This window comes from Capsicum annuum, chromosome 2, assembly GCF_002878395.1.
Source record: "Capsicum annuum cultivar UCD-10X-F1 chromosome 2, UCD10Xv1.1, whole genome shotgun sequence".
NCBI lineage: Eukaryota > Viridiplantae > Streptophyta > Magnoliopsida > Solanales > Solanaceae > Capsicum > Capsicum annuum.
Window position 1 is genome coordinate 145,267,908 of NC_061112.1, and position 22,491 is coordinate 145,290,398.

A 22,491-nucleotide genomic window follows, 5' to 3' on the forward strand; every position below is an offset into this window, starting at 1 on the left:
TGATATTTTTCAAATTTGAATTGTGTTAGTATTTTAAAAAAATAGAATATTTTTAAAGTTAAAAAGGATAAAAATAAAAATAAATGTAAACAAATTTAGACTTTTATGAAAGTAAAAAATTTAAATTTTTTTTTTAATAATAAATTAAGAATGCTAAAATTGAATAAAAATAATGAAAACAATTTATTTGGGTCCATGGACAGAAATGGGTCTAGATTTGTATATCTTCGGCTTTTGATTCAGGAATAAATAAATTTTAGTGAAGTTTTGATTTCTGGTCTTCAAAGCTTGCCTCTGAGACAAGTAGGGTTGTCGTTTGAGCCGTTCTTCATTTATTTCATTAAATTTAGGAAAAATGGTCAAATTTATTCTTCTACTTTAAAAATTTGGCTAAATATATACTTTGTTATATTTTGAGATCAAATTTACCCTCATACTTTAAAATCAAAATTAACCTTAATGTCATCTGCAATTCAAATACAAATGCAATTCCTAATTAATAAAATGCAAAGAAAAAAGAATAGGATAGCGGTATTCAAATTAGAAAAGGTAAATTTTAAAAACTATTTTGATATAAGCATACATACCATATGATGCAAGCCAAAATTCATCAATATCATGGAATGAAAATTGAAGCCCATTCATCATCATACAATGGAAATAAAAGAATAGATGGATTTGTATATTCAATATCTACTTGTATTATTTAAAAGGAATACCAAAATATGTAAATCTTATCTCCTATCAATATAAATAGGACTTGTTGATAAATCAAGAATCAATTTGCAATTAAAATGCAGATACTAAATCTACTCCATTATAATTGTTGTATACAAAATCATCACTAGCAAATTTCTACAGAGTTGTAATATTACAGTCACGTACTTTGAAAATAAGGTTCATATCTTCTAAAGATATATAAGTGACACAACAAATATCATCTATGAAATTAGAAGGGCATATGGATAACAGAAATTTTAATATGTTAGTTAGCATCATCGGAGCAAAAATTCAAATTAAAATTATGAACTTCGAAAAAGAAATTTTGAAATTACATACAAAATTGAAAAAAAATCTAAAAAGAAACTATTAGTAAGAAATGCATTCCTTCGAATTAGGTTGTTAGCTTCAATTTTTTTTACTTGATTTTAAAATGCTTGAATGTGAATATTTCAGGGAATGTCAGAGAAATGTAGACAATTTGAAATTATCATAAACAATATTTAATTCAAGGCTCGTTTCTAGGACTATAGTTATTGGAGTATCAAACAGAAACTTAATACGAGCATAGCATATTTAGGAATATGATCTTCAAATTCTATCTTGATAGAATCCTATTAAATTTCTTGACATAAATTTCAGTTATTTGCTACTCATAATATTTACAAAGAAAGGAATAAGACTGGGATTTTTAAAAGCAACTAAAAAAAAATTCATTGAAATTTGACAGTTTATGAGCAAACACGGAAAAAGTTGTAAATCTTCTAAAAATGATTAGAGATTCAAATTCATTAGTTCCAAATATTTGAATAACTCACCCGTTTCAAATAAATTTAAAATAAAAATCTGCCCTTTCCCGTGAAAGCTGAAATAATTGTTATTAAAAAGATATTTAAAAACTTCCTCTGTTCAATAATATTTTTACACTATTACACATTTGTTAAAAAATAATAAATAATAAAAATAATCTAATATATTTCTCTTTGTATGTAACAAACTTTAAATGCTTTGAAAAATATATTTACTCGTGAATAGTGTTTAATAATAGGGTGAATAGGGGCGTGAATCGATCGGTTCAATTTGATTTTGTGTATTAGCAATTCGATTTATTAATTTTTGATTTACAAACACGCTAGATCGATAACCAAACCAATAAGAAGTTCGTTATGGGTTTTTGGTTAATAGATTTTTAATTTTCATCGGTTCAATTTTCGATTTAACTAATAAGATAATATTCGTCTAATTTTTATTTTTTTTTTACTTTCTCTTATTTTCACTTGTTACACAATATTTTCATGCATAAAGTCTACACAAATTATAAGCATTAAGACAACATCTACAAAATGCAAAAGACAATAAAGCATGTATTGAAATCTAAAGTCACTATTAAATATATAATTATGAATAAAAGTATAATTTAAATATAATCTTATTCGATTATCGATTTAACTGTTAACTAAAACTTTAAAATCGAAAATCAAACCAATAGCCCAATAATTTTTTTTATAAAACCATCAAAAATCATTAATTCAATAACCCGATACAGATAAACTAATAACATTTTTATCTATCCAATTTATCATTTGAATCGATTTTCGCACATTTCTAACGTAAATAGATAAAAATTAATAAATTATTTATTATTTTTTTAAATTAAATAAATATTATTATATATCTATTTATTATTAAAATGCAAAAGTATTGTTTGAGAGGAAAGTATAATTATACCCAAAACGAAGCAAAAACAAAAACCATTACAAAAATGGCATTGTACAATTTGGGATCTAACTAGACATTTAACAATATTTATGGAGTAAAAAAAGAGACGGAAAAGTTATGTACTCCGGCGCGTAATCTACCGTTTTCCCCATTTTTGCTTTCTGAAAAACCAAACCACACTCTTTTTCTTACTATATTGGTTTGGTCATAGAATCAAAATGAAATAACAAATTTCTCTAGGGGTAATTTGGTCATTACAATAAATTATAAGCTCAATTCAAATATTTTTTGTGCTTTGACTTTGGAACTTCATTATGAGTTTTAATAAAAACCCATTATTTTCTCTTTAATTACAAGCAATGTCATTGAAGAAATTTACCATAATGTCATCACACATATTTCCACACATGTGGCCCTCTATCTTCCATTTATTTTTCAATCTTATTTATCTTTTTTATTTTTATGTATAAAATTATTTCAAATATATTTAAGTAAATTGATTAGTAAGATGATAATTTATTGTAAAAATTAATTATAATTGATGCAATTAAATAAATTTTACCATTTATTTAATTTCATATCAAACATATAATTTACTTTCTTTCTTGTTTGTTAATACATTTTTACCTAGTTTAATTTTTTTCTAATATATTCAATCGTGCTTTTATTATATTATCTCTAATTAATTATTATGGTCATCTAAGTATCATGTCACTTAAATTGAAGTAGAAAAAGTTTTACACAATAATTAAAAATTTAAATTATTTTTAAAAATATTATTTTTCTTTTCTTTTCTATTATATTATATATATATATATATATATATATATATATATATATATATATATATTTCTTTTCCTTTCTTTTCTTTTCTGTGTATTAGAAATGATGGTTTTGACATGTTAGCTTATGGATATTAAAACAAAGTTTTACGATACTAAGGTCTATAAAATACTTTGCAAAATTAGTTTATTTAGGAAAATTGTATTTTGTGTTTTAATGTTTGAACCTTATCAACAACAATAAGAAAAGTCCTTCCATTTTTAATTAATTACAACTCATGCCATTCCAATGAATTACTACTTTGCCATTGATGCTACTCCTATTGAATATGATGGAGCCCACATATAATTAATTATTATAAATTATTTATATATTAAAATTAATAATATTTAATTAAAAAATTAAATAAATATTTATGACATGCCTATTTAAACCGTAATTATACTATATTACCCCTAATTAATTATTGTATCACTCCTAATTAATTATTATACTGCCCCTAATTAATCATTATAAGTTATTTATACATTAAAAGATTAATAATATTTAAGTAAAAAATAAAATAGACATTTATGACATATTTGCTTCAACCGTAATTTTACTATATCACCCCTAATTAATTATTATGGTCATTTAAGCATTGTGCCACATAAGTTGAAATAGAAAAAAATAATTTAATATGTTATATATTTCAAAAAAATTACATGAAAAATACTAGAAATCACAATAATTAACAATTTAAAAGATTTACAAGATATAAAATCTTTAGTCGACTCTTGAAGTTATATTAGTGTCACTGAAAATGAAATAGAAGAAAAGTATTATAAATCACAATAATTAAAAACTTAAATTATTTTTAAAATATAATTGATTATCAATGCCACAAAAATTTGGACAACAAGAGTAACGTATTCAAAGGGAAAAAGAGTAAAATTTTCATGACATTTTAAAAAAATAAAAAATGCTACATATACTCAAAAGGGCAAAAGAGTAAAAACACATAAGAGATAAATGTTGAGAAATCAAGAAGCACCAAATGTTACAAATGTATCATTAACATTTGTAACATTCAACACATTTCTAAATGTTTCCAGATTCTTCTTGAATCAACACATACACATAATAAAAATAATAAATAATAATAATTACATTTTACTATATCACCTCTAATTAATTATTATGGTCTTTAAGCATTGTGCCACATAAGTTGAAATAGAAAAAATATTATAAATTACAATGATAAAAAATTTAAATTATTTATAAAATATAGTTGACTATCGTCGACACAAAACTATAGACAATGAGAGTAGCATATATTATTCAAAAAAAATTATATAAAAAGTATTATAAATTACAATAGTTAACAAGTTAAAATATCTAAGAACAATTTAATATGTTATATATTTCAAAAAAAAAAAAACATGAAAAATATTAGAAATCACAATAATTAACAACTTAAAAGATTTAAAAGATATAAAATATTTGGTCGACTTTTGAAATTATATTAGTGTCACTGAAATTGGAATAGAAGAAAAGTATTATAAATCACAATAATTAAAAACTTAAATTCCTTTTAAAACATAATTGACCATCAATGCCATAAAAATTTAGACAAAAAGAGTAACGTATTTAAAGGGCAAAATAGTAAAAACAAACAAGAGATAAATGTAGAGAAATCAAGAAGCACCAAATGGATTATTAACATTTGTAACATTCAACACATTTCTAAATGTTTCCAAATTCTTCTTGAATCAACACATATACATAATAAAAATAATAAATACTAATAATTACATTTTACTATATCACCACTAATTAATTATTATGATTATTTAAGCATTGTTCCACATAAGTTGAAATAGAAAAAATATTATAAATTACAATGATAAAAAATTTAAATTATTAAAAAAATATAATTGGTTACCGTCGACACAAAACTCTGGACAAAGAGAGTAGCATATATTATTAAAAAAAATTAAATAAAAAGTATTATAAATTACAATTGTTAACAATTTAAAATATCTAAAAATAATTTAATATGTTATATATTTCAAAAAATTACATGAAAAATAATAGAAATCACAATGATTAACAATTTAAAAGATTTAAAAGATATAGAATATTTGGTTGACTCTTGAAATTATATTAGTGTCACTGAAATTAGAATAGAAAAAAAGTATTATAAATCACAATAATTAAAAACTTAAATTATTTTTAAAATATAATTGACTATCAATGCCACAAAAGTTTGAACAAGAAAAATAATGTGTATTATTTGAAAATTACATAAAAATATTATAAATTACAATAGTTAACAAATTAAATTATCTAAATACCTATTAAAAGTATGATTGATTATCTAAATTCTATTTGTGTCATATAAATTGAGATAAAAATTAATATATTGAACCCGTATTAGATCTCGAATGAATCTTAAAGTGTATATGTAATTTTATTTTTTTTAAAAAAACTTTTATTTAAATATATCAAAACCGAAAAGGAAAATTTTAATGCAATACGTTAAACAATGTATAAGAACTAATATTAACATAAATAATACCAACATTTACTAATAGGAACATTACTAATATATTCTATTCAAAAAGAAAATTTATACACTATAACAAACGATCCTATGTTTCAATAGATGAAATATACAAAAGAATAGTTTGATAAAAATTTTATAGAAATATATTTTATAAGTACATTTTATGGTACAATGAAAACATTTTCTATTCCAACATAAATTCTAAAATTAAAAATTACAATTCATATATTTTATTGTTGGACACGGGCCGTGCACTTCTTTGTCATACTAATAAATACTAGTACTTAATTTCTCAATCAAATCAAAACTATAGAGGACTATACATTTGATTTATTTATATTTCCAGTGACTAAATCTCCATTAAATCTCCGTCAACTTGTATGTAGTACAAAGGTTTTTGTTATTATTATATTTGTTTCTGTACAATGCTGGAATGGCTCAGTACAGACAATCGGGTGCATTAGTTATTACTAACAATGGTGGTGTTGGTGGAGTTGTTCGTAACGGCATCGTATCGGATCATGTATCTGTTGGGATTCGTTCGAGTAAGCAGCAGCAAGCGAGGAATCAGCACCGTTGATTGAAGTCGAATAATCGGAAGATCTCGATTGGTGCTATTATTGTTATTCTATTTGTCGCCTTTGTTGTTTCTGTCTCTGCTTTCTTCTATTTCACATCTCAAAATACGGGTACCTAACTTGCTTTTTTTTTGACTATTAATTTTGTGTGATGTGTTATTTTTAGCTTTTTTGGGGAATTGGGAAATGATGGATTTTTGGAATTTATTTAAGTTGAGGGTATATTGGAAATAGTTTTTCGTGGCAGCGTACTCTCTGCCCTCTCTTGACCCCACTTGCGTAAGTACACAGGTTATGTTGTTATTGGGAAATGTTAGATTTTGTTGGGAAATGGTAGATTTTGGCTTTATTTAAACTGAGGGTCTATCAGAATAGTGTCTATTTCTACAGGTAAAGGTAAGATCTGCAGACTACGTACACTATGCTGTTTCACAGGCTCCACTTTTGGGATTACACAGGCTATGTTGTTGTTGGGAAAGATTGAAGTTTTTGTTGCTAGTTTTGGATTCTGGGTGGTTGAAAGTTTTGTTTTGCAAGTTTCTGAATTTAGCATAAGATCAAAAGGCTTTCTGGTTGAAATCTCAGCTACAACACTCAAGTGTCGCTAGACCAGAAAGCCCGAGGAGGACTAGTAGGGACTGGTGAAACCCCATGTAGAGCGGTCCAGTCAGGAGCAGGGACCCTAGACCAAGTCTGCACTCCATAAATAGGGTGAGTCCCCTCCATATTTTCCTCAAGTAAAACAGAGGTTCCAGTTAAGTTTCTATGAATGTCAGATCTTTAGGGAGGCATGATTTGAAATGCGAGTAAGCTAGAAGTTAGAGAAGTTTCATGACAACTAGACTCTATAGCACTAAATAGAACACAAGAAAGGGAAACATTCCTAAATGCCTTGTAGCCTCCCACCTTATAAGTGTGGCATGCTACACATCCATGAAAGGGACTCTATTCTACACAGCTTTGTGAATACCCAAGGACCCTGAACTTAGCTCTGATACCAAGCTTGTCATGACCCAAACCAGGGCTTAGTCGTGACGGGTATTTCAACACGGTATTAGAGATAGTGTAGGGCTTGGGTCCACGCAACCCGTATCAAAAAAGAATTTTGTTTGGTTCATGTAAAAGAACTAGTAGATCCAAATATGAGCGGGCGTGTCATGGTTAAATAAATATTACGTGTACCCGCTTTAACAACTTTAGCTTTTAGATGAGCTAGTCACACTGAACCTATAGAAGAGTAGTCAAAAGGGAAAAACCTACAAAAAGGTCAAAATTTGTTGAGGTTTTGAGTAACAAAAATACAATTAAAGTATTGCCTTTTGTTAAACAAAGCACCAATTGAGGAAAAATAAAAAGCAGGAAATGCAATACAAGAAAATGGAACTAAAACAGCAGAGACAAAAAACACTAGGTGACTCTTCTCATCTGTCCCAGCCTTGGTGGACAGAGTTACCTGATATCTGTTCTTGGTGGCAGGTATCTGTGTATTTAGTCGAGGTGTGCGAAAGCTGGCTCGAACACCACGGTTATAAAAAAAAAGTAACTATAAGCACAATTAATGTCAAAGACTATTTTAAATTTCTAATGTAGATGAAAAGATATTGTTATAAGTTTTTAATGACTATTCTTTTTGGTAACTAATTTAACTTTATTAATAACTGATTTAACTTTATTAATCACCAATTGGACATTACATATCTTCAGCTAGGCTACAACACAGCCTGCTGATCACTAAACAGAACAACTAACGACACCTACTTCCCGCCTAAACACAACTATCTTTTAGTAGAGATATTCAGAATTGAAGTTGTTGAAGTCTTAGCCCAGTACCACTAGAAGCTTGGACATTACAAACGCAAGCTATCTCCTTTGCTATCACATTGAAGTGTTTCTGTACCTGCTCAAAAACTCTGATATTTCTCTCCCCCCATTCAATATGAATCATCTCAGTGTACACTAGCTTGATCAGTCTATCCTGCATAGACTTGCCTTTAGTTATTCCAAGTACCCACTGCTTTTAAAACTGCCTTGAGTCCCTTGAGTTGCTAGCTGCAGCTACTCTGCCACTGCAACAGTCTTTCCCATAGATGCACTGTGAAGGAACATTCTTCAAACAAGTGGGTATCATTTTCTACATATAGCTTACAGAGAGAGCATGTTGGGCTAACATCAATGCCCCATTTGAGTAGTTTATCTGCTGTATTTAAATGCCCATGCACATGGATCCACAGTGTAGCAATTGCCTTTGGCCTAGTCTCATTTCGAAAAATCAAATGTCTCCATTCTACATTAGGATAATCACCCAAGGTCTGCATATATAGTCCTCTGATTATGCTTTTGTTGGGGTCACATACGACTTGCCTATCTCTAATAAATTCCTTTACTGCAACTATTTTATGCACCATCCAACTCGCTTGCTTAGGAACAAGCATTGCATAAAATCATTGCCCTTGACATAATGACTGTGAATCCATCGAATCCACAATTTTTCTTTTTTCTGAGCAACCTCCCAGCAAGTCTTTGCTATTGCACATTTATTCCATAACCTGAGGTCACTTATGAACATGCCCCCTGCAGCCTTGGGGAGGCACATTTTATCCCATTAGACTAGGGCCCTCTTTGTTATAGTTCCAGTTCTAGACCATATGTAACTCCAGCGGTGGGGCTTTAATCAATTTAATCACTTTAACTGGAAGTTGGAATAGCAGTGACCAGTTCGCTTGCACCCCAAATACCGCTGTCTTGACAAATTTATCCTTCTTGCATATGATAATTTCTTGGCAGTCCAGAGTCCATCAGTGGTTGCCATTGGATCAAGGTGAGTTTCTTGGATGATAATGGTACACCAAGGTACTTAAAAGGTAAGTCACCCTGGCTATAATCCAACACCTGTAAGATTTTTGTTCCATCTCCACTTTGTACACCTCCAAATAACACACTAATTTTAGTCAGATTGGCCTGTGAACCAGAAGCTTGGGAGAATTCACCAAATTTTTCATGGGTCAACTGAACAGTCAAACTATCACCCTTTGCAAGTTGCAAATAGTAATAAGTCATCTGCAAAGCTCAAATGGAATATCTTTAGTTTAGCACCTTTTGGATGGTACTTTTATCTCTTATCACTGTCCAGAGTAGTCAGCAACCTACTCAGATATTCCATCACCACTGTGAATAGAAAAGGGGACATGATATCTCCTTGCCTAAGCCATCTAGCTGCATTAAAGGGTTCAGATGGTTCCCTATTGATCACAATTGAATAATTAACAGTCCTAATTCATTCCATCACCCAACTGGTAAATTGGACTGGAAATTTTAACCCCATCATTACCTGCTCAATGTAAATTCACTCAACAAGCTTTCCGTAAGTCTACTTCAATCATATATCTAGGTGAAGTGTTCTTCCTACTGTAATCTTTAATGAACTCATGAGATAGTATTATATTATCAACAATTCTCCTCCCTGGGATGAAGCCTGATTGAGTATTACTAATGACTGTAGCTATCTCCTTCTGAAGTTTACAGGTAAGTCTTTTAGAGATGACTTTGTAAAGGACTGTGCAGCAAGATATGAGTCTATGCTCTTTTATAGTGGCAGGGTTGGGGGTTTTAGGAATAAGAGTGATTGCAGTGCAGTTAATAGCTTATACAGTTTACCCCATTTGAAGAAATTCCGCACTGCTGCCACTATTTCTTCTTTTAAGGAATATCTAATTTCTTGTTGTGAATCACTACAAGCTCAGTCTTGATGCTTTCTTACTAACTTATATCACGCTGTCAATTATATTTATTGTCTATTGTTGTGGTCTTAAAGATGCACGTCTTAGGACCTTGACGCCTACCCCAAAGTGGTAACTAAGCGAGCAAAGAGCAATCTGGGATTCAGAAAGTTTCAGGGCTTAAATGTACTTGGAGCAGACTTTTAACAACACTAACATATAGAAAGTAGATAGTCCATTGTTTTCAGTAAACATGCTGAAAAGTCAACTGGGAAGGCTTTGCATGTAGAAACTTGTAGAAGTTTTTGTTGACTGATCTCACTGAAAAGTTTCAGATGATAGATCATGTGGGAAAAAATTCAGTTGCCAAATATTCCCAAAATAGTGGCCGGAAAAAATGCAGGTGCCTTTGAGTAGTTATCCAAGAGAAGTGTGGTGCCATTGGAGAACAAACTCACGAGAAAAAGGTGTGGTTACGCCGACACAAAGGAACTAAGAATGTTTTCAATTAAGCAAAAGATATGAAGTAAAACCATGTTAATCCAAGTTCAGAAACCATTCTAATTCTGTTGCAGAGGCAAAATATTACGGTTTTTAGTTTCATTGTCAGATTTAGCAACAAAGTTTTCTAAATTTCAAATTTGTAATTCCTAATCACTAATATAAGTATTGGTAGTGTATCAACTGTGACACCAATTTCTAGTTTGGTGTCATTCTATTAAAGATAGAGCACCACTTAAGCAAGGTGGATTGCTCAATACCTACACGGCACGTAGTCTCAGTTTAATATTCCTCAGGCATGCCCTTAACAATACTGATGGTACTTGGATGGGAAGGGGAAGGGTGAAGCTGGTGGGCATGGCCGAAGATTGGGGGTGGCAAGGATGGGAAATTGTTTAAGTATCGTTGTTCTTTTTGCTATAATTGTTACATTACTATTTTCATGAGTCCTCTTGGAGGGCCGTCTCCTTTCCTTTTTTCTTGTGGTCTACTGTTTCATCTTTCTCCAACTTGCTGCTAGAAATTAGGATAGTCACTTGAGGCTGATTTTTGACTGGAAAAATATTCTGAATTGGTTGGTGGTGAGTGTAAGGACCAACTTCATAAAATAAGGATCCAATTGGCTCAATTTAGGGACTAGATTGCAACAACACTCCTACATTTTGAGACATAAATGTGATTTATCTAAAGTCAAAATGAAATTTTGCCTTTGAAAGGAGAAAGTTTGGCTGATAACCAGTGAAAGCAGAAGTGGGTACAATTTTTGATAGTATAATTTGCACCTCCCTAGTGGGTTACTATATAGCCCTTTATCTAGTTGGACAAAATCTATGTGTATTAGTGCTTGCAATGCATGGTAGTATGCAATAGTACAATACTGGTCCTAAATCTCTAAGGAACTAAGAGGGTGTTTGGATAAGATTAAAATCTCGTCAAACTAGATTTTAATCATTTTTTTAGCTTTTTTAGGTGTTTGTAAAATTAAAAAGAGCTTAAAAAAAGCTAAAAGTGGATTAAAAAAAGCAAAAATTGAGAAGCTGAATACCCCCGGCTTTTTACTTTTTAAATTAAATTTTTTTTAGATTTGATCAAAACATTTAGCTTTTTATCCCTTATATTTTCTTCTAATTCCAACAATAGCCTAAACTTTGTAGCCCTTATTGATTTTTCTTTCTTTTTCTTTTTGCCGCTTTTTTTTCATCTTTTCCCTCCAGTTTTCTCTTCATCTTTCTCCTTTATTTTCAGAGAATCCATCATTACATAAGAAAACACTCAAAAAATTTATCATTAAATCGAACTTGTGGTAAGTTTTTCTCTATCCGTTCATATAGAATCTCTGCATGTTATTTAAATTTTAAAAATTGATTCTTTTTAATAGTTTGTTTCATTCCTAAATTTTTTTTGTTGTTTACAAGCTTGCAATATTACAATATAATACTATATTTATGTAAAAAATATCTTAAAATTTTTATTTTTTAATATTTAAAAATAAAAAAGTAACTTATATTTATAAATTGACCTGACATAATCACTTTACGTTGAAAGTGTATTTAAATAGAAATTATTTTTGAAGTATTAGAATTAAAAATCATAAATAATTCACGTTATTATGTGTTAACAGCTTTAAGGATATTTAAGTCATTTTTACAACAAAAAAGTGATTGACAACACTTCTTTACCAAACACATCAACAGATTTTTTTCAGTTTCAGTACGTCTATCCAAACACTTATCTGCTTAATTTAAAAGCACTTATTTAAGCTTTTAATCACTTAAACTAAAAAACAATTTTTTTAATCCTATCCAAACGGGCTAAATTTGTCTCAATTTTTACAGTTCTTTCACAATATTGCAACACATTGCCATATGGGGAAATCTTGTTGCTTTTTATGTCATCAATTGGATTGTCAGTGCCTTCCCATCCTCCGGCCTGTATACAATAATGTTTCACTTATGTAAACAGCCCTCATACTGGATTACTATATTTGTAAGTGAACTTTTTCCGTCTTTTTTAATGTTGTGTTCAAATCCGTTATTGATATCATGATGTTTTCAAAGTGATTGTCTATTGTTTACAGTTCAACAGTTCTTTTTTTTTTTTGCAAGTCATTTGGACAGTATTTAACTCATGGTTCATATATTTCTGAATTTGAAACTCTCTTTGGATCGTGTTTTTACTTTTATAACCATGACGAACATGCTTAACAAAAACACAGTTAAAGAGTCGAGACAATGCTTCGAAATTGTCAGTCGATCCAGTTTTATAGTAGATTGTGTCTGGGCAGAAGGCTTTAGGAGATGACTTACTATTACACCAGCAGTTAGAAAAAATATTTGTTGTTGGGTACTTCATTTGATTTGAAAACGATAACGTAAGAGTTGATTTTGAATTGTTGCATGAACCCAAGTTCTTTGACACTTCAAAATGTAATTAATAGGGCGAGTTTAAAATAATTTAATATGTCTGAGAAGGGTGTGTCTTGTTACTTGGGACAAGTAGTTATCCTTCAGTTGTTCTGGCATGATATCATTCTATTCATCATCTTTCCTTGTTGATCCAAATATATGTTAGTACATTAGGCAATTCACGAATAGTGATGCTGTGATTTTGAAAATCTTTGTTGTTTGAATATCGATCCGTTGCAGTACCTTCTGAAAGTATTACAGATTGACTGAAGTATTCTGTAACTACTAATTTCTATATGCTAAAGGTGATAAGGTGCTCCTAATTGTTTATATGAAATGCTTTGTTACGTCTAATTAGATGGGATGCTCCTTTTTAGCAATTATTCTACAGGAGGAACTATTTTTCTTATTCCCTCTTTTAGTTCAATAATACAGCATAATTAATTCTAGCTTACCTTCTCATTTCAGATCATTGTTGCAGCTGGCATGGGTCCAGTGCTTGCTTTGAAGTACTTCAGGTATACCTACAGATCTAGTAAAATTAACATACTTCAGCAAGCCGAACGCATGGGAGGACCTATATTGTCCCTGGGTAATATAGAGCCTCAGTTTAGATCTTTGGATAAAGCTGTTTCACCTTTATCAATTTCTCAACCCAAGAACCGTACTTCAGTCTATGAGCCGCTGCTCTCAGATTCTCCTAGTGCGACAAGACGTTCCTTTGGACCAGGGGCTCCATTTGATTTCTTTCAGTCCCAGGCCCGATTGTCTTCAAATTATACAAGAAACTGCAAGGACATCTAATATTGACAGTTCATCTGGTAGGACACATGGAATTATACTTATCAGATGTAGAAAAGATACTACATCGAGGACACTAACTACTGATGTGTTCTTTTGAACTGATCAGCATCTTATTCTACAATTATTCTATGCTGCGTGAATTATAGTTGCATCAAACTGCCAACATCATGCTCAGGGGCTACTGTATTTGGCAGCTTATGCTGTAAAGATCAGGACGGATTACTATTTCCAGGATATGAAGATGCAACAGCATAGCACGATTTTCATTCTTGTTTATTGAAGGAAACAACGAAACATTTCACAGATTCTGGCACCCCATTTCAGGGTGATATTAATTTACAATATCTACTCAATTATAATGGAATCAAAGAGACCTATCCTCGTAACTGAAATATACCCAGCATCATTTTCAACATTTTTGTTTTTTACGGGTTGATGCTATTGAGTGGATTTGTAAAAGGAAAAATTACATAAACTAGCAACCTTAAACTTTAATTACAAGAAACAATAATAGTTTGGTAAAATTACAATTAATAACAAAAATAGTAATATTTTATTAATTTTTTTGAGAAGCGCGTGATATCACCTCAAACTTTTCACATCCCTACTTTTACTCTACTTTACCAATTTACTTTCCTCCAACTTTCATTTTTTTTTTTTTTTATTCAATTTTCGCCTATCTCTCCCACGATCTTGATAAAGATCATCTCCACTTTTCAAGGTAAGTTTTGTTAATGCATGTTATTTTTTTCCATTTAATTTTTGTTAATGTGGTTATTGTCGTCATTTTTTTCAGTATTAGTCTGCGAAAATTGTATGTTTCAGATCAATTTTTGTTTTCTGTTAAAATTTATAATGGGCTCAACATGCAAATCGAAGTTGTTCAGTTAGAGAAAATCAACCGAAGGATTTACTTACCGATGAAGTACCATCATTTAGTCTTGGTTTAACACAAGACGAAGTTTTTAATTTGGGTTCTAATGTTCTCTCTAAGGAAGGTGTTACCATTGAAGAGTTGAGATCTAAGCACCGTAACGATCCCGAAAAGATTGTGGAAATAATGAAAAGGAAACGATTGACAAAAACTTCATCTCCCACAAAATTTCAAAAATCAGTGAAAAGGAAAAAGTCGGATGAAAAAGGAGAATGTAGTAAAATTGCAAGTCCCGTTGCATCAGATTCTGAATCTGAACAAGAGAAAGTGGAGGAGGTATGATACTATTCGAAAATCTTGTTATTGATATGAATTGTATATGCTATATACAATATATTTTAAATATGTATTTCATATCTAAATTTTGTGTAAGATATTTGTATTTATTAGGTTTCTGTATATATATATTTTTTTGAAAAAATTTCTGAAATAACAACTGTAGAAGTGTAATATGTATTCTGAAAATACATTTGTTATATAATTTGTATATGTGTTGTAATATTATTTTCTTTTAATTAAATTTGTACAAATCATGTATTCATAAGATGCATATGTGTTTGTTGAAATATAATTCTAATATGTATTCTGAAAATACATACAGGTTAGATATGTGTTTATATGTTTACCTCTAAGAATTTTATTCGATGTTAAGTTGTATGTGGTAGTCATTAGATTTGAATGTGATATGTAGTTCTTGTTTGTTGAAATGTATTTTTTACATACATAGTTGTATTTGTTATTATTCATCTTATAAAATTATTATAAGATGTATTTCATAAATACATATAAAAGAATTTTGTATTAATATGTATTATTAAATACATTTGTTTTATAATTTGTATATGTGTTGTTATATTATTCTCTTATTAATTAAATTTGTACAAATCATGTATTCACAAAATACATAATGTTTTTGTTGAAATATAATTCTAATATGTATTATGAAAATACATACAGTTTAGATATGTGTTTTTATGTTACCTCTAAGATTTTTATTCGATGTTAAGTTGTATTTGATAGTCATTAGATTTTTAATGTGATATGTATTTCTTATTTGTTGAAATATATTTTTTACATACATAGTTGTATTTGTTATTATTCATCTTATAAAATAACTATAAGATGTATTTCATAAATACATATAAGATACTTTGCATAAACTAGTTTTAAGATGTATTTCATAAATACATATAAGAGATTGTTTTGTCATATAAATGTATTTTTTGATTGTTTAGGTCATTCGTTATCAAATATACATGGCACGGGTATTGCCCAAATTTGCTCCTCATATAGAATGTCAGACGTCAATGACACTGAAGACCGTATTAAGACAATGTTGACGAAGAGTCAGTACAAGATGTTTTGTACTAAAAATATATTTGGTTTCTTCATGAAGAAGAAAGATTGTATCGTCCAAGCCTAGTTAGGGAGATGCATTATGTCACTTGAAACTAGGGAAAGTTCTATTAGTGCCATAGTCATTCGAGCAAAGGGCACAATTCTTCATTTCACTATTCGAGAGTTTGCTTTGGTGACTGGTTTGAATTGTGCTACAAATAAGGATGAATTTGTGTTTGACGAGGAGCGCCCAAATAGAATTATTGATCAATATTTTGATGGTGAGAGTTTTGTACAGAAAAAAGATTTATTTGCGGTTGTTTCTGATAAAATTTGGGGGAATGATAACGATGAAGATGCGTTAAAGTTTGTCAATTTGTACTTTATTCACGCACTCTTACTATCGTCAGTTGAGACCGTAGCTATTCCACGCCTCCACTTTGATTTGGTTGAGAGTGGTCGCAACAGTGATTATCCGTGGGGATCGGTTGCATTTGAAGAATTAGCTAGAAGCTTGCATAAAAAGTTGAAGTCGAAAGGAAAGTTCTATATGCTTCTTGGAATGCCACTGGCCATTCAAATTTGATTGTACGAGTGTTGTTCAAACGTGCCTCGTAATGTTGCTTCCAAGGTGGATTCTCAAATCCCACGTATTTTGAATTGGAAGACTAATTCTCCTCGTCCAAGATATGAAACACTTATGGAAAGTATGTTTGATGATACAGATGACAAAGTTAGTTTTATGATTTTTTTTTTTGGTATGTGATGTTGATTATTTTGTAAATATATTTTCTGATCTGATATATGTATATATACAACATACCATTTGTCACTGTATATTCATTATTGGGTTTGGATCATGGTTAACTGATTTATAATGTAATTAATTTTATCATCTAAATTATTATTTTCATTATGTTATTTAAATTGTAGGTTGTTTTTAAGAATATCGATCCAACAAGAAAGGAGATTTCAGCTTTTCATATACCGAAGAAGCTTGTTCCTGGATCTGCTAGTCATAATGAAGATGACATTGATTCGGATGATGATTTTTAGGATCCTCCACAAAGGCAAAATCAGTTTATCACAAAGAAAAAACATCATGGCGATTCATCAGCTTCACCTGTAAAGAAAAAAATGAAACCATATCCTAAAGGTGTAGATGAACAAACATCAAAACGGACCCCTCTACCCCGTGCTGCAAAGATGCCTTTTGTCAGAACTCTAATTCACAAGTCAATTCAAACAAAAGTTATGCTACGTGGAAATAGAAAAGACATAAACCGGCCTGACAGTAAAAAATCTATTCCAGTTCAGTCACCTGATCCATCTTCGTTCAATTCTGAAGATGAAGACGGTGGTGTCTCGAAGAAAGTCTTTGATAAGTTTTGTGAAAAGGTAATTTTTGTTTAAGTTTTTGATTAATTTATTTTTTCATTTATAATTATTTTTTTTGTAATTCAGGTATGGCAAGAGTTTAATGATGTCTGTGGCCTAGTGTCTTCCAGGTTTGATCAGATGATGAATGCAATTAATGAAAATAAGGTACAAAATATATACATTTACAACATATGTATTTTTTTTACTATTTATTTTTGATTTATATTTTCATGTTTTAAACGCGAAGAAACAAGCAAAAGGCAGCGAATCTGATCAGCCACCAGCGGATGAAAATGTTAAGAGCACATCACCCCATCAAGCGACTACAAAGTTTGTTCATGAGTTTAATAAGAATCTTGAAGGCACATTGGTAAGTAAATTCCGTACATTTATATTCAACTAATTTTATATATACAATTCTAGTTTATCATTATAAAAAATAATATTAAAACAGATTGTCGAAGAGATGACAGGATATCAAAGCAACAGTATGAATGATGTGTATAATGAGATTGATGGGTATAATGAGGATAATAACATTGTTCTGGTAGAGCAATTTTTTTTTTTTTGGTTAGGTATAGTTATATTGATGAATAATACTTATTTTAATTTTTTATTGTTTCATTTTTGAAAGGAAAAAACTGATATAGATGTGCATGAAGCAAGAGATGTATGTGTCGCTCTGGTATGTTGAATACATATAGGTTAGTTTTTTAGTTCTTCATAAATATTATTTTATTTAATTTGTATGAACATGTGTAAAACACAAAATCAGTTGACGAAAGAATTGGTGAAGCACAAATATCAGAATCTCAGTTCACATTTTCAGATGACGTCCTTAGAAACATTGATCTTGACTTCATAACAAAAGCCAATGTTGAAGTTGAAGATGAGTTTAAGGTATCTAAAATACCTGCATTGTTTGCTATTTTTAATTTGCTGGAAAATGCAATCTTACTAGATCTTTATAAAATTTATACAGAACAAAGAAGGTGCGATCGAGATGAATGTAAATACACCAGCAGAATATGAGTCAGAGGTTAATGATGTGGATAATTCAAAGTTAGATCAGCAACATAAGAGTGCAGTCCACATTCCTGCGGGAGTAAATGATGAAAGCAATGCCGATCAAGATTTGTCTGACTCTCAGATCACTCTTTCGGATGAGATTCTTCCCAGTCTTAATGCGTATGTCAATCTTGAACGAAGTATAATTGTATATCCATCGACAAATCAAGCAAAACAAATGTCAACACATGTTTCAAGGATTAGGCAACCATCTAGATACAATGAGTCACTATTCACAATGAAATTTGATTCAGCAGATGGTTAGTACTCTTAACATAATTTTTTTAGTTAACAAATTTGCTTACTTTATATTTTTTTCCCTGATGGATAGTGAAGTATGAATTTATTTTTTACTGTTCAGTTGTATTTTTGGAACAACTGTAAATGTTTTTAATGAGATATGGTTATATTTTGAAGATTATTTTTTTTATTTTGAAGTTGGATAGTTTAGATATTTTTACTCTGCATTTGTTCATATGTATTTCAGAAATACATCTGTTGCAGTTTTAAGACATATGATTTAACTTTTATTTCAATAGTATATTTATTGTTACTTATAATACTACATTATCTTATGTAATTGATTACATTTACATAATTAATTGCATAACTTAATAATAAAGTAAGCACGGAAGAGCAATGGAGAACATTCAATCAGAAGCATCCCTTCACATCTCATTCAGTTAATGCGATAAAAGACACTAAGGTCACCAACAAGTTCATGACGTGGATTTCTTTGGATATTCTTAAATATCATTCGAAGAGGTATACAGAATACAACTTAATAGTACTAACTTTTGTAAGTTAAGATTATGTAAATTACAGACTAATATGTATAATGAATAATCAGGAACAACAAAGAAGAACATTATTTGAAGGGAAAGGCAAAAATATCAGTTATCAACTTTGAAATTTTATCTGTTGAAGACAAGAATTGGTTCTACGTTATGGGTACTCCTAGCCAGACGTGGTCAGATGAGGTAAATGGTGTATTATTACGTTGATTTATATTGGAATAAATATTAGTTCTGTGTTAAATATGAATAATTGTAATTGATTATTTTGTTATAGTTGAAAATGTATATTTGTATATACATATGGAGTAGGTTATACGTTAACTGATATGTACATGATATTTTCATATGTAAGATTTGATTTTTTTTATTTGTTTATTTAATATTAAGTATGAAATTTATTTATAATGCAGTAAATTGATGTATCCTTGTACTATCTTCGAAAGAAGTTCAAGTATGATCCCAATATCTCATATAAGTTCAGCACTGTAGACTACAATTTCATGAACATTGTTACAAGTGTGTTTGATGTGTATAAATTGGATGATGCAACTCTTAATGCTAGTGGAAAGAAATATCATCTGAATGAGTATGTAAGTGGATTCCGCATGCATGCTACAGTGCCATGGCATACTGTTGATCATATGTTCATTCCTGTTCACGTAAAGGCAAAGCATCATTGGATTCTTGCAGTTATATCTTTCAATCATAGGTGCATATATGTATATGATTCTTTGTCAGCTGCTGGTCGTGATGCGACAATGCTTACTGAAAATGAAAAGTTAGCTAAGGTTATACCTATATGTCTCATTGAATATAAATTCTACAAGAATAGAGGTATTGACATTGACAATCATCCTAATTACAACTTGAATGATAAGATGGATCCGTATGGTGTTTCAATTGTGGAGAATCTGCCTCAACAATCAAGTGCAGCTTGTAAATAATTAGTATGCATATTACTTGTATATATACATATGCATTAAAGTTGTAACAACTTCTTACTTATTAATGTATCTCTTTGCAGGAATTTTGGTTTATATATGGTTACGTATGCCGAGTGTCTTACTTTTGGTGAAGGTATTCCATCTGTTGACTTTGACCCAGATCTAATTCGCATAAGATACGCTTCACTGTTGTGAAATTATGGTACTAGAAAAGCAAAAGCAAAGGCACAAAGTGATGATGAAGCACCAATGAGGCCTCTTCGGATCACTGAGTTAACAGAAGGCACTGAAGTGGTTGATATTTGATTTGTATTTTATTTTGTTGAAGTTAACAACATTTAACATTAGGTGGATATTTTTTTTTTGAATATATTATGGGATTCATATGTTACTTTAATGGTCAAAGATGGCATGTTAATGTTCCTTTATTGTTATGTTAACTTTTTGATTTTTAATCGTCTAATTTCCAATTTTTCATGGTTAGTATATGTCTATGTGCATATTTGTAATAATAAATATGCTTATTCCAGTGAACATATGCATTTTTAACATACATATGCTTATTCTAGTTAACATTTTTACTTTTAACATTACATGAACATTCAGTTACCAAATCAATATGAAGTGAACATATCACCAATACAGTAAAGATATGTATTTGCAAAATACGTATTACCATTACAGTGAAGATATATATCACCATGACAATAAATATATGTATTTTTAAAATACATATTACGTATAAATATGCTATTCCAGTTAACAAATGTATTTTATTAACATAAATTTTATAATTTCAGTGAGCAAATGTATATTTAAAATACATATACCATTAAACTGAACATAATCGTTTATAATACATATGTATTTTTATTTGATTTTCATATATACACTTCTACTTAATACACATTCAGACATATGTATTTTTCAGATTTTCATTTGTATTTTTTGAAAGATACATATTATGGTTAATACTAATGTTCTTCAGATTGTATTTCCATTTACGTCTAATGTAAATATATTTATTTTTCAAAATAACATTGGCTCCTATTATTCCATATTCAAACATATTTTAAGTGCAAAAAATATATGTATATATATATATATATATATACACATATATAATATAAAATTAAACATTTGAACTATAGCAAATTAATAAGTTCAACTTCATAAAAGTGCAACATCTGAACACTAACAAATTATCAATATCAATAAAAAGTTCAAAATTTAAAATGAAACAATTAAAAAAAAAATTAAAAAAATTAAAGCAACTGAATTTTCACTAAAAACATGATCAAATGTATCATTTGTTGTATTTCCTAAATGAACGCCTATTGTGACCTTTTTGTCCGCATGAACTACAATAATTTTTGCTTTTCTTTCCAAACATATCTCTTCCTGATTTACCGCGCTCCTTCTTTGCAGGTCTTTCAAGGGGCCGCTTGTATTTTGGGGGCAAAATTACTTCGTCTAAAATTTTCTGAGGTATCACCCAGTCATCTTTATGTGGTAGAGGATATACAGGAAGATCATATGTTCTCAGTACAACTTTTGGCTTATATAGATTAGAGCAATATAGTCTTTTTTCAAGATTCTTGCTATCAAGTACAGCACAAGCATGCACACATGGTATCTCATCCACTTGGAATGCATGACAAGAACATTTTTTTTCCTTTAGACAAACTATAAAATGTTTCTCCTTATCATGGACAGTATAGACGTACTCTGAGGCTGGTATAACTTGAAAATATTAATACATAAAACATATTATAGAAAAAAAATATCACAGTAAAATTTGCTACAGATTAGCAAATGTATTTTTTTCCAAAGCAGCAAATACATATTAATATGTCTAAAGAATATATACATATTTTTTTCATTACAACACATACATTTGTTATAAATTTAATAATTTATATATTAAGATATGTTTCATACAACATTTCAAAATTCAAGAAGATATAACATTAAATGATTATATCTATTTTATCATACCTTCATACGTGTACACTCTGCTTCATTCTGTTGGAGAATTGCTTGAAATTTTTCAATAAGATCCGTGCGTATGTACAATGCCTCCTGTCTGTTTTCACAGTTCTATCTACCAAACATCAATCTAACTTCCTCTAAAAAATCGTATATTGGAAGTTCTCTAACTGATACCAGTGCAACATTAATTGACTCTGCAATATTTGATATTAAGGTCCATCCCTTATGAACTGTTGCATATGACCTAGCCCACTTATCGTATCC

General features: G+C 29.7%; 1 long non-coding RNA gene across 1 annotated transcript; it reads left to right on the forward strand.

The window, feature by feature from the left end:
• The first annotated feature begins 6,054 nt into the window (after positions 1-6,054).
• On the forward strand, positions 6,055-14,189 carry LOC107860253. The gene is made up of 3 exons (XR_001671505.2): positions 6,055-6,459; positions 12,401-12,551; positions 13,439-14,189. It is a non-coding gene; the product is annotated as an uncharacterized LOC107860253 (long non-coding RNA).
• The last annotated feature ends 8,302 nt before the right edge of the window (positions 14,190-22,491 follow it).